The sequence below is a fragment of the Musca domestica genome, unplaced genomic scaffold (assembly GCF_030504385.1).
Source record: "Musca domestica strain aabys unplaced genomic scaffold, Musca_domestica.polishedcontigs.V.1.1 26, whole genome shotgun sequence".
In the NCBI taxonomy this organism is placed as follows: Eukaryota; Metazoa; Arthropoda; class Insecta; order Diptera; family Muscidae; genus Musca; species Musca domestica.
The window spans coordinates 4,247,316-4,261,036 of record NW_026712283.1 but is presented as its reverse complement, the minus strand read 5'-3'; positions in this window follow the sequence as shown (position 1 = coordinate 4,261,036).

The following is a 13,721-nucleotide window of genomic DNA, read 5'->3' as shown; positions in this document are numbered from 1 at the left end:
ATTCGATTAAATTTTCATACCCTCAGCTACAGAGGGTACATATCATTTGATACGGTGAAAACGTGCCTAGTCGAATTAACGGTTTCAGACCCTAGATCTCTTTGGGCCAAATCCGTTTCAGAACATTTGGAGTCTATCTGGCTGGCTGGTGCGCACGATAACTCTCGAAGGGAGTATCTGAGTTGGTCCAAACTTGGTACATCGTAATATTCTTGTCAAACTTTGATCGAGTTCGGAGATGGGCAATAGCGGTCCACTCCTTTTGGTACCTCCCCCACAAAAGGTCGAAATTATCAAAAAATGTATTTTTTGCACAGAAAGAGAAACGATAATCCGATTTTGCTCCAACTTTATAAATCTTAATATTTGCGTCAGTGCTAAGTTAGGTGTGAAAATGGACAATATCGGTCAACTCCATCAAGTACCTCCCCCACAAATGGTCAACATTTGGAATAATTACAACTCTCATAAAATTTGATGTAAGAGCCCGATTGTCTTCAAATTTCACACATCCCAATATTTATATTAACCCAAGGTCTGGTGTTAAGATGGAATATATCGGTCCACTCCTTCTAGTACCACCCCCACAAATGGTCGAAATTTCAAAAAAAAAAAAAAAAAAATTTGCACAGCAAGAGATATGATAATCCGATTTTGCTCCAACTTTATAAATCCTAATATTTGCGTCAGTACTAGGCTTGGTGAGAAAATGGACAATATCGGTCCACTCCTTCTGGTACCTACCCCACAAAGGGTCAAAATTGTAAATAATTACTACTCTCATAATTTTCACAAATAGGAAACAAAGGACACGAAATCTTGGAAGACAGGGAAGAAGTCTAGCATTTTGGATGACTATTGGATTATATTTAGCTGTAAAATGGGCCACAACTACTAACAGCATGACGGAGTGCGTAAATATTAGATAAATGCTCTGGTCAAAAAACTAAGTGTTATATTTGACCAGTACGCACCAGCTAGCCAACCAGATAGACGTGGGAACATAAATCGCTTGCTCGACTACAAATTTTCTTAAACGGATTTCTTTCAAAGACATGTAGCCTGAGGGTTAGAGTTGTGTCGTAGTTAACTACACCAGTACGTATGAGTGATATCATAAATATTGTATAGTTCATATCACTCATACGGAGAGTTTTTATTACAAACGATCGGAGACCACGAAACTAGATAAGGAGCATATTATAACTGGGCACAATCCTCCCGACGGTATACAAAATGGTGAGCCTTGTGTATTAAGATACCTTTTGAAAATTCCTTAAAAATCCACAATTTTGTGTGTTTGAACATTTAAAATAACTTTCAAAACAACTTTCATCTGCTTATCTCTCTCTCTCCTCTCATAAATTGTTAATTTTTATAAATTACAAATTTTCTTTAATTCCCAAGCAGCTTTGAGTAATAACAATTTCTGTGTATATTTGAATTATTCTGGCTCATATTTATCTTGATATAACATGCACACAAGCCAGGCAAACAGACACACACACACATACATAGTCGTAATGGCAAACAAGGAAACTCTTTTAATCAAATTAAAAATAAGGAATGGAAATGAAAGTCAAATATTACGGACAAAGAAAACATTGAAGACATAAACATACCTAGACTTACAAACAGACAAACACATACGCACAGGCATGTGTGCATGCAAATATGCAAGTGTGTGTGTGGGGGGGGGGGGTAATAAACAAATCTGGCTAATTCAGATATGGCCAAATAAAGAATAAGAGACATAATATGATTATGCAAATGGGAGAAAAGTCTTAGGTTCAGGGAACAATTTGTTTTTTTCTGATTTTTTTGGTTTGAAGGAGTAATGCAAGGAAATACAAAAGTTGTATACACTCGTACATACATACACCACGACATGATTACTTTGACTTGGTTTTTTGAATTATGAATGTAAATATGGACATTTGAGTGTAAGATGAGAATGGAAAGAAATCTGAAATGTTTCTTTTTGAAATCAAATTTAAATGAAGAGTCTTAAGATTGTATTTTTTGTAAAATGAAGGATATTCTTAACAGGAGTAGGGAGGAACAGACGAGGATTTATGATGAATTTAAAAATAATATTCTGCCTTCTTTTGATGGAATTTTGGTGGACTTCAAGTAAAAACTTGGAACGAAATAGGAGAAACAGATGAAATATTTTCGCAGATATATCATCTTCCTAAAAGACCTTGTGTTTGAAAAAATGTTTGTATGTGTGAAATATGAAGAGAGTTGGACGCTTATTTCGGATTTTATAATCGATGTGATTTTTTAAAACTTTGCCCCTATGTGGTAGGTGTACCAGAATAACTGGTCCGATTTCTACCATCTTTTTAACTGATCTTGTGTTGATGGAAATATTCAGATGTACCAAGTCTGAATAGAATCGGATGTTAATTTCTCGTTTTATGAGCTTCATGGATACTCAAAATGTTGACCCTTTGTGGGGAGAGTTACCAGTAGCAGTGAACCGATATATTCCATCATCACAATAGCTCTTGGGTTAATAAAAAATATTGTCGTGCGTGTAGTTTGAAGAAAACCTGTTTCTTTTTCGGATTTTATAAACGTTTAGGTTATTCAAAATATTCAACATTTACGGGGGAGGTACCAGCAGGAATGGTCTGATCTCCACCGTTTTTTTTTATAACAGATCCTGGATGGAAATATTCAGATGTGCCAAGTCCGAATGGTATCGGATATTAATTTCACGTTTTATGAGCTTCATGAATATTCAAAATTTCGACCCTGTGAGGGGAAGGTACCAGAAGGATTGGATCGATTCCATTCCATCTTCACACCAGACCTTGGACTACTAAAAATATTGTGATGTGTGTAATTTGAAGAAAACCAGATGCTTATTTCGGATTTTATAAACGTTTAGGTTATTCAAAAGGTTCACCCTTTATGGGGGAGGTACCAGAAGAAATGGTCCCACCTCTACCGTTTTTTTATAACAGATCCTGTGTTGATGGAAATTTTCAGATGTGCCAAATACGAATGGAATCGGACATTAATTTCACGTTTTATGAACTTCATGAATATTCAAAATTTCGACCCTTTGTGGGGAAGGTACCAGAAGGAGTGGACCGATTCCATTCCATCTTCACATCAAACCCTTGGACTAGTAAAAATATTGTGATGTGTGTAATTTGAAAACAATCGGATTCTCACATCACATTTTATAAGAGTTACTATTTATCAAAATTTTGACCCTTTTTGGGTGAGATACTTGATGGGGTGGACCGATATTGTCCATTTTAGCACCTGACCTAGCACTGATGCAATTATTCGGATTAGCAAAGTTGGAGCAAAATCGGAGAATCCTCTATCTTTCTGTGCAGTAAATTACAGGGTGAGATGAAAAAACTGCAACCAACTTCAGACTGCTGTCATTTCTAAGCCACTCATCCGAAAGCTGTTTAAATTATTCTAGTGACAGCTCATTATATTGTTTACAAGCGTATAAAAGCACTTTGGTGAGAATTTTCCAAAAAAAAGTCTTCGTGATGGATTTCAAGCCTAATAGTGTGATTTCTTTATATTTGACTGAAAAACCACAAGTGGCTATCGTTAGAGAACTCCAGTTTTTAAATGTGAATAAATCTTTTGCGTCTCGTGCCATCGCTCGTTACCGTGATACCAATACCAGCGTAGCCCGACTGACGTCAAGGAAGTGGACGGAAGAAAACAGCTACATTAGCAGAATTGGTTCGAAAAGAAGAAGCAACTTGATTGGAACCCTCGTCGCTGTGTCTGAGCTGAACATATCGCAATATTCCATTCGGCAAATATTGAAAAATGAGCTCGGGTTAAATCCATAGAAATTCCAAAAAGTGCAAGAACTTACAACGCAGCAGAAAGAAAATAGACTCAAAAGAGCTGCTTCGCTTGGTCCAATGGTGGTGGTGAACTGCCGAATTTGGTTTTCTCCGCTCCAGTGAGAAAACATTCGTTGTCCAGCAGTTTGTAAACAAACAAAATGATCGTGTTTACTTTCCAAAGAGGTCAGCTGAAAAGGTGCACCTTCGGTTGGCCACCAGAACTCAAGCGCCAGCCATGGTGATAGTGTGGGCCGCCTTAACAGTCGATGATCGCTTTCCGTCATATTAATCAGAATAAATGCCGAATATTGTCGCGAAAATATTTTGGAGGGTGATGATGTGGAGGGGGTTTTATATGATTATCGCCTTGGCGGTTTCAACCATGATGCACCATTGCACAGTGGTCGCGAAACGATGCGTCGGCCAGCGCCCCTTTGGAATTACCCAGAGTTCTCTTAGAGAGTGCTAGCTCTCCACAGAGTTCTAGGTCTATTCCACAGGTACCAATTCGAAGATCAGGTATATGGGCTTCACTTCCCTCTTGGTTAGGGGTTGAGGACTATCATACACCTCTGCTGCTCTATGAGTCGCAGCACACGGTTGAGAAAGCAACACCACATGGAGCCGAAGATCTACCCGCGATTTGGGTATAAACCACAACCACCGCGTTGCAACCAAAACAAAAAGATCTAGGTGCACCTGACACCAGAATAGTCTCCGGTCAGACTTCGTAGTCGAAACTACTACCAGTTTTTGCTCCATACCAGACGGGACTGGTCACTAAAAAAAGAGAGAAAGTTTAAGACACGATCAGAGAATAGGACTAGCGCATCACAAGTGCTACACTGATGGAGCAGTCTAATCACCACGTTTACATGGAAGTAGCTTTCTCACTGCGAACTGCGTGGCCTATTCACCTCTTCCGCTCTGACGCTGGCGAACGGCAACCGATTAGATTTGGACGTGGCCCGACAAGATCTGAAGGATCTAACATGGTGAGGCAGAAAGTTGAGATTCTCTGTGAGTCCCCACCACCTACGGTACAAGAAAAAGACCTCTGATCAGATCTCGTAACCGAGTTACTTCCAGTTTCAGTCCCATGTGTCCAGGGGACTGGTAAGCCCTTGTGGGTATTATTCACGTGTAGGCCATAGAAAAGTACTAAGACACCCTAAACCACACACTCATCTCACATTTATATCCTCGACTGGCGCCCCGCACCTACATGCTTCTGTGCCAGAGATGTTCCTTCTATATAAAAATTCATTTAGGGAACCATGAAGGCCAAAATCGGGGTTCGTCTGAGCAAAAGTAACATTAGGGATAAACCTGAAGGTTACTATATCATTCTCAATTTCATTCCATCTAGATGAAATAATTTCTCGCAGCCGCGGTTTGCGATCCTGGACACTCATTCTCTCTACACCGTCTACTCATTCTCATTCTCTCTACACAGTCAGAAGGCACAGTAGGTAAACCCCTCTTGGCCAAGAAGGGCACGTTTACACGAATCACTTCAAGATCCAAGAGAGCAACACCTGCATGTCCTCACTAGACACTGAGCGGCATACAGGTAAACAAGCCAACATCATAACTCGTTGGCATGAAAGTATCTTGCGACACCCCCAGCCTAACGTTGTCGTATACCATATGGGAGCACCATAAGTAGCACAAGCTACGAAAAGACACCCCATACACAACAGCCCATTTCCCCATTCATAGGCCCCATTCAGACCTCAACACACGACGAACTTTACCCACAGTACTGCACATTTTCTCCTTTAACCGATCTAGGTGTGGGATGAAATTCATTGCCCAAGTATTTCAATTCGGTCTTATAATTACGACCTCGACCATCAAAGCCTTGGACACGCAAGTATTTTGGCCGCAGGCCTTGGATATTCCAACAGGACTCAGATCCATCTTTACAATGGTTACAAAATGAGGTTCCTCGCTTCATTTCCATCGCACAATGTCCTCCAAAATCTGCGGATACCAATCCATTGGACTATTGTGTCTGGAGTATTTTGGAGAGCAAGGTTGGCACTAAAAAATACCAAAGTGTCGATCACCTCAAGCAAGCGCATCGCTGGGAATGGGCCAAAATAACGCAAAGCAACTTTCGGGTAGCGTTTGACGGTTTGATTGGCCGTTTGAAGGCCATAATTCGTGCCGAAGGTGACCAATTCGAACAAATCTAAACTTATTCTAAAATTTGATGCTATTTCCGACAGTTAAAAAAAATGTAAAAATAATGGCGTTTGACTTTGTTCCATTTTTTTCTCACCCTGTAGAACTATATTAGAATTTCACTATGAATTATTTTGTAAAATATTTCGACTTGTAACGATCTGTTTAAAGGTACTTTTCAACCGATTTTTTTAAAAAAGGCCAAAGATGATACTTTTGTGGTTAGTGTGAGGTTAAATATTTTCGACCAGTGGACCAGTATTGTCTACTTCGCATCAGACCTAATTCTGGTATAAATATTGGGACGTGCCAGGTTTCAAACTTTTGAACTTTGTGGAGGAAGTATCCGAACGAGTGGACCGACATATCCCATATGAGCATTGCATCCATGACTTGTTGATCAGAAGGTGTGGGCCAGACTTTGGGTCTAAAAATCGAAATATGTATCAAATGATATATGCCCTCTTTAGCCATATTGCTGAGGGTATAATAATAAATATAATAAAATTAAATGTATAGAACTCTGTTGAATCCTGAAAATTTTAGGTGAGTGAAATCTCATCCCACATTTTTGAGGAATTTTACGATGGGCATTTACAAAAGATTGATAGGACAGGAAAATTCATAACTTCTAAACGTGTAGGTTCGATGTTGGCCTAAAATGTATCCTCCATTTTGACCTTTCTTTGTTGATTTCATCTACTATTTGTTGGGATAACATTATTACTTTTCCATAAATCTTGTAAATTCTCCTTCTTTTGTTTAAGGCCGAAATGAATGACAGGTGTAGTGGTCTAAGATGCCCAAAGTCCAATTTTTTCATTACAACCTTTCCTTTTTTGGTTTTCAAAGGTCCTTTCCACACCTCCCATTGCAGCCAAAATATTTACCCACAAAATTCTGCAAAATGTTCCGAATGCTCATTAAAATTCATATGAATCTTTTGAAATGTTAAATTTTGTATCATTGTTATATTATACACACACACACACCCATACACATTTAACATGGGACATATGTTTCCGACATGTTTACACCGCAAAGGGGCAAATTTGGAATGTGTGTGTGTAACCAAGAAATGAGAGAATTATTTGAATTTAAAAACTTTGTTCGTGTTGTTGTCACAAAATTTCCAACATTAATAAAGATAATGTAAGAAATATGTTTTTGTTTCTGGGTCTATTGTTTTTGTTGTTGTTGCTACCATTGTTACATCTGTTACAAAGTCATTTTATGTATTTTTTTTTGTTGTAATCCTTGTCAATGTTTTAATGTCAAATGAGGAATTTTCTGGGGCCATTAGAAAATGGTCATGCTGTGTTCCGTTCTGTGCCCACAAAAGAAGGATGTGTCATTAGGTCAAAGTAGACACGAAAAGGAAAAAAATGGATGCTTTTAGTTTGCCTGACGAAATGACAATTTTTGCTGACATTTTATTTTGGGGGTTTTAATGGGTATGAATGCCTGTTTGTGGGTCATACTAATTCTGGAAAATTTATAATATTTGTGAAATGGTCTATGACAAGGAAACTGGGAGGAAAAACATGGAGTCTGGTCATGTTACATGGAAAATGATTGGTCAGCCTTGATAGAAAGGCGTCTCCATAGACGAGCTGAAGGCCTCTCTATAGTCGAGCTGTAGGCCAGGGAGTCTATATAAGCGAGATGAAGGCCAGAGAGTCTCTATAGACGGTCAGAAAGTCTTTATAGACGAGCTGAAGGTCAGGGAGCCTCCATTGACGAACTGAAGGCCAGGGTGTCTCCATAGACGAACTGAAGGCCAGGGAGTCTCTACAGACGAGCTGAAGGCCAGGGAGTCTTTAAAGACGAGCTGAAGGCTATGGAGTTTCCATAGACGAGCTGAAGGCCAGGCAGTCTCAATAGATATAGATATTCTTTAAATTAAAAATCCACGTTCTTTTGGTTCTTGAAAAAATATTCTTTAAAAAATCCACGTTCTGTTGGTCCTTGGAAAAACATATTTTTAAAAAATCCACCTCCTGTTGGTCCTTGCACAAATATACCTTAAAAAATTCACGTTCTGTTGGTTCTGGAAAAAATATTCTTTAAAAAATCCACGCTTCCGTTGGTCCTTGAAAAAAATATTCTTTAAAAAATCCACGCTTCTGTTGGTCCTGGAAAAAATATTCTTTAAAAAATCCACGCTTCCGTTGGTCCTTGAAAAAAATATTCTTTGGAAAATCCTCGTTCTGTTGGTCCTTGAAAAAAATATTCGTTAAAAAATCCACATTTTGTTGGTTCTGGAAAAAATATTCTTTAAAAAATCCACGCTTCCTTTGGTCCTTGAAAAAAATATTCTTTAAAAAATCCACGCTTCCTTTGGTCCTTGAAAAAAATATTCTTTAAAAAATCCACGCTTCTGTTTGTCCTTGAAAAAATATTCTTTTAAAAAATATGAGTTCTTTTGGTCCTTGAAGAAATATTCTTTTAAAAAATATGAGTTCTTTTGGTCCTTGAAGAAATATTCTCAAAAACATCCCCGTTTTATTGGTCCTTAAAAAAAATATTCTTTAAAAAATACACGTTCTGTTGGTCCTTGAAAAAATATTCTTCAAAAAATCTACGCTTCTGTTGGTCCTTGAAAATTATTCTTAAAAAAATCCACGCTTCTGTTGGTCCTTGAAAATTATTCTTAAAAAAATCCACGTTTCTGTTGGTCCTTGAAAATTATTCTTTAAAAAATCCACGTTTCTGTTGGTCCTTGAAAATTATTCTTTAAAAAAACCAACTTTCTGTTTGTCCTTGAAAATTATTCTTTAAAAAATCCAATTTTCTTTTGGTCCTTGAAAAAAATATTCTTTAAAAAATCCACGTTTCTGTTGGTCCTTTAAAAAATATTTTTTAAAAAATCCAAATTTCTGTTGGTCCTTTAAAAAAATATTTTTAAAAAAAAATCGACGTTCTTTTGGTCCATGAAAAAATATTCTTTAAAAAATCCACGTTCTGTTGGTCCTTGAAAAAATATTCTTTAAAAAATCCACGCTTCTGTTGGTCCTTGAAAAAAATATTCTTTAAGAAATCCACACTTCTGTTGGTCCTTGAAAAAAATATTCTTTAAAAAATCCACGTTCTTTTGGTTCTTGAAAAAATATTCTGTAAAAAAATCTATGTTCTGTCTGACCTTGAAAAAATATTTTCAAAAAATATCCGTGTTATAGTTCTTTGGAAAAAATATTCTTTAAAAATCCACTTTCTTTTTGTCCTTGACAATTTTTTTTATTTAAAAAAATGCCCCGATGGCTATTGGTTCTTAAAAAAAAGTCTTTATATAAAAAACTCTTCTATTAAAATCCACGTTATGTCGGTCCTTGTCCAGACCTCTGCATTGCCCTCCCTTACTCCTAACATCATCCTGAATAACTAATACCTCTAACAACTTGTAATAAGCCAAAGATTAAATCTTAATATTTTACAAAGGCTTCCCCAAAAATATTTAAGACATTTTCTTGTCAAGATGTTGTAGTTGGTGTTGTTGTTGTTGTGTAAATCCTTATGTTTTGTTGCAGTTGTTGTTCTCTTCTTCTTCTTCTTTTTGGTAATAGTTAGTTGTTCTAGGGATTTTGATTGACATGGGGTATTTAAAGGGACGACAACAAGGATGAAGACGAACATCAGCCGTAGTTGTAGTGGTAGTTGTTGTTGTTGGTGTAATTGAAGGCATCTGGATAAATTTTGAAGACATAACTTCGGGTGCGTTTCAGGATGACAGAATGTAACAAATGCTAATTAAGCTTCTTATAAAATATGCAAATTTTTGAAATTTTTTATGTATTTACATAGACAGGAAGATGTACGATAGTTTACACAGGACACTAACACACATACACACACACATACATGTGTGTGTATGTTAGTGAACAACTATTGTATTGTTACCAGCACTAAAACACAGAAGATTGTTACAACCAAGACTATCACTATTGTGTGTACTGTTAAATAAACATGGGCTTAGCATCAGGATACCGAGACTGACAAGCATGTTTTATTTTGTTTCATTACTTTTATATTTATGAGACAAGGAAAGTTGTTGTAGTTCAACTCAAAATTTTATATTAATTTACAATAGAGTGGATCGAGGACAAACGGAACGTGGATTTAAAAAAATATATTTTTTTCCAACGACCAAAGGAACGTTTATTTCTAAAGGATATCTTTTTCAAGGACCAACGGAAGAGTGGATTTTTTAAAGGATATTTTTTCAAGGATCAAGAAACATGGATTTTTTAAATATAAAGAATATTTTTTCAAGGACCAACAGAAGCGTGGATTTTTTAAAGTATATTTTTTTTCAAGGACCAACAATAGCGTGGATTTTTTAAAGTATATTTTTTTCAAGGACCAACAATAGCGTGGATTTTTTAAAGCATATTTTTTTCAAGGACCAACAATAGCGTGGATTTGTTAAAGTATATTTTTTTCAAGGACAAAAGGAACGTGGATTTTTTAATTATTACTTTTTAATGACCAAAGGAACGTGGATTTTTTAATTATTACTTTTCAATGACCAAAGGAACGTGGAGTTTTTAATTATTATTTTTTAAGGACCAAAGGAACGTGGATTTTTTAATTATTATTTTCTAAGGTCCAACAGAAGCGTGGATTTTTTAAAGAATATTTTTTCAAGGACCAACAAAAGCGTGGATTTTTTTAAAGAATATTTTTTCAAGGACCAACAAAAGCGTGGATTTTTTTAAAGAATATTTTTTCAAGGACCAACAAAAGCGTGGATTTTTTTAAAGAATATTTTTTCAAGGACCAACAAAAGCGTGGATTTTTTAATTATTATTTTTTAAGGTCCAACAGAAGCGGGGTTTTTTTAAAGAATATTTTTTCCAGGACCAACAAAAGCGTGGATTTTTTAAAGAATATTTTTCCAAGGACCAACAAAAGCGTGGATTTTTTAAAGTATATTTTTTTCAAGGACCACAGGAACATGGATTTTTTAATTATTACTTTTTAAGGACCAAAGGAACGTGGAGTTTTTAATTATTTTTTTTAAGGACCAAAGGAACGTGGATTTTTTAATTATTATTTTTTAAGGTCCAACAGAAGCGTGGATTTTTTAAAGTATATTTTTTTCAAGGACCAAAGGAACGTGAAGTTTTTAATTATTATTTTTTTTAAGACCAAAGGAACGTGGATTTTTTAATTATTCTTTTTTAAGAACCAACAGAACATGGATTTTTAAGGAATATTTTTTCTAGGGCCATCAATAACGTGGATGTTTTTGAAGAATATTTTTTTAAGACTAACAGCACATGGATTTCTCGAAGAATATTGTTTCAAGGACAACATGGGTGGGACGTGGGCTTTTTTTAAAGAAGATTCTTTTAAGGATTTTTTAAGAATATTTTTTTCAAGGGCAAACAAAACGTGGAATTTTTAAAGAATATTTTTTCAAGGACCAACGCAACGTAGCTTTTTTAAAGAATATTTTTTAAGGACCAACAGAACGTGGATGTTTTAAAGAGTATTTTTTTAAGGACCAATAAAACGTGGATTTTATAGAAAATATTTTTTCAAGGACCAATAAAACGTGGATTTTATAGAAAATATTTTTTAAAATATTTTTTTGTTGTTAAATATTTTCATATGCATAACTTTTGGGTACACATTTGGGTGTATGTGTGTGTTTATACGTGTGTATGCGTGCGTTTATTTGCATGTTGTAAAAGTTAAATATTTTTATTTAAGCTCAAAGAAATTTGTAAAAGGAAATCTTCTTATTCAACTTTGTTTTTTTGTAATGGAAAGAAAAAATACGCAAACACACACAGAGACGGCGACAAGATTTCGAAACTGAAAATTACAAATGCAAATTATATGCAAAAGTATATATTTGTCACTAAGTCATTCACAAAGTCCCACAAAGAAGATGGAAGAGGAAGAAGATCGTGTGATGAAATTACTTTTGAGAACTCTGGCAAAGGGAAGATATAACAAAAACTGCACATAATCAATCATAAATGTATCCGATTTTTTTAAATTAAATGGAAATAGTTTAACATGGCTCTACACAAAGAGAATGTAATTCACTGAAATTTATTCATGTGTCGTTCGAATGCAATTATTTTTTTTTTCTTGGCAGAAATTCTAGAAATTTTTTTTTTTGTGGAGAAAATCGTTTCTTTGTCAGGTTTTGATATTTGTATATAAAAAATGTACATTCCTTTTTTTGGGAAATATGTTTGGAATGTAATTTTCGGAATTTGGTAGGGCAATTGGAAGCCATGTAAAATAATAAAAAAACACAAATGCTTTTTAATTTTAATAAATATGTAGGTACCGTAAACTTTTGGGAGAATAAAACTCATAGCTTGAAAGATATAACTTATCAAAGGAAATAAATCAGTGGTTTTGTGAAAAAGTGGTTTTGTAAACATAACGATTTAAGCCATGTGCTGTTTTTGTTAATTTTTTTTGTCAATTCCACGAATTTCTGTAAGGAAGTCCTTGGGTTACCACCAGGTGTTACCCTACAACAGCATAGTGTGCGGTAAGGTTCCTGTAGACTTAAAACCCGTGCTGCTGGAAAAAACGATACCCTCAAGAAAAAATTAAACCCCATAAGTAATGCTTACAAAATCATTTGAAATATCAGAGCTCTTTTTCTAATTTTCGAATGAAATTTATTTAACAAGTGTATTTATTTTCTATATAATGGTAAATAAATAAATAAAAAGAATTGAATTTACCTAGTTTGAAAAATGTTTTTATATACTGTATGTTGAGCCTTGAAAAATAAATCTTTAAAAAATCCACGTTCATTTGATGCTTGAAAGGGAAATCTTAAAAAAAAATCCCTGAAAAAAATTTATTTTCAAAATCCGCGACCGGTTGATCCTTGAAAAATATTTTTTAAAAAATCCACGTTCTGTTGGTCCTTGAAAAAAATATCCTTTAAAAAAATCGCGTTCGGTTGGACCTTAAAAAATATTTTCCAGAAAATTTACGCTCCTTGAAAAAATATTCCCTATAAAACAACATTGTGTCGAAAAAAATATTCTTAAAAGAAATTCACGTTCTCTTGCTCCCAGAAAAAAAATTTCTATCAAAATTCCACATTCTGTAGATCCTTGAAAAAAAATCATTTAATCCGTGGAAAAGATTTCGGTTTGAAAAAATATTTTTAAATCCGCATTCTGTTGATCCTTGACAAAATGATGTTTAAAATATCCGCGTTCTGTTTGTTCTTAAAGAATATATTTCCCAAAAAATCCACGTTCAAAAAAAGATATTTTGCAGATCCTTGAAAAAATATTCTTTAAATAGAAGAACATTTTTATGCCAAGAAATTGTCGATTTTCTAAAATTCTTTTTCAAGATCTGGATTTTCAAAGAATGTTCTTCCAAAGACTAAGACTATTAGTTGACATCATCCAGCTCAAAAATTGTTGATTTTTTCAACACATCCTGGCAAAAACTTTGAAATTTGAGAACAAAATGCATATTTGTTTTTTGGTTTTTAAATAATTTTCAAGGGTTTATTGTCAAGAAACCCTTTATTTTGAAACAAATCACGTTCATTTTGCAGGAATATTTTAAAAGACTTCCTTGTGAAATATCTCATATTTTCCAAAATATACCTTAAGGATTTTTTCAAGAAGTTTCATAACGACATCCCGACAAAACAATCTTGGATTTTTTGGGATTTTTTTTAAGAACTTCGTG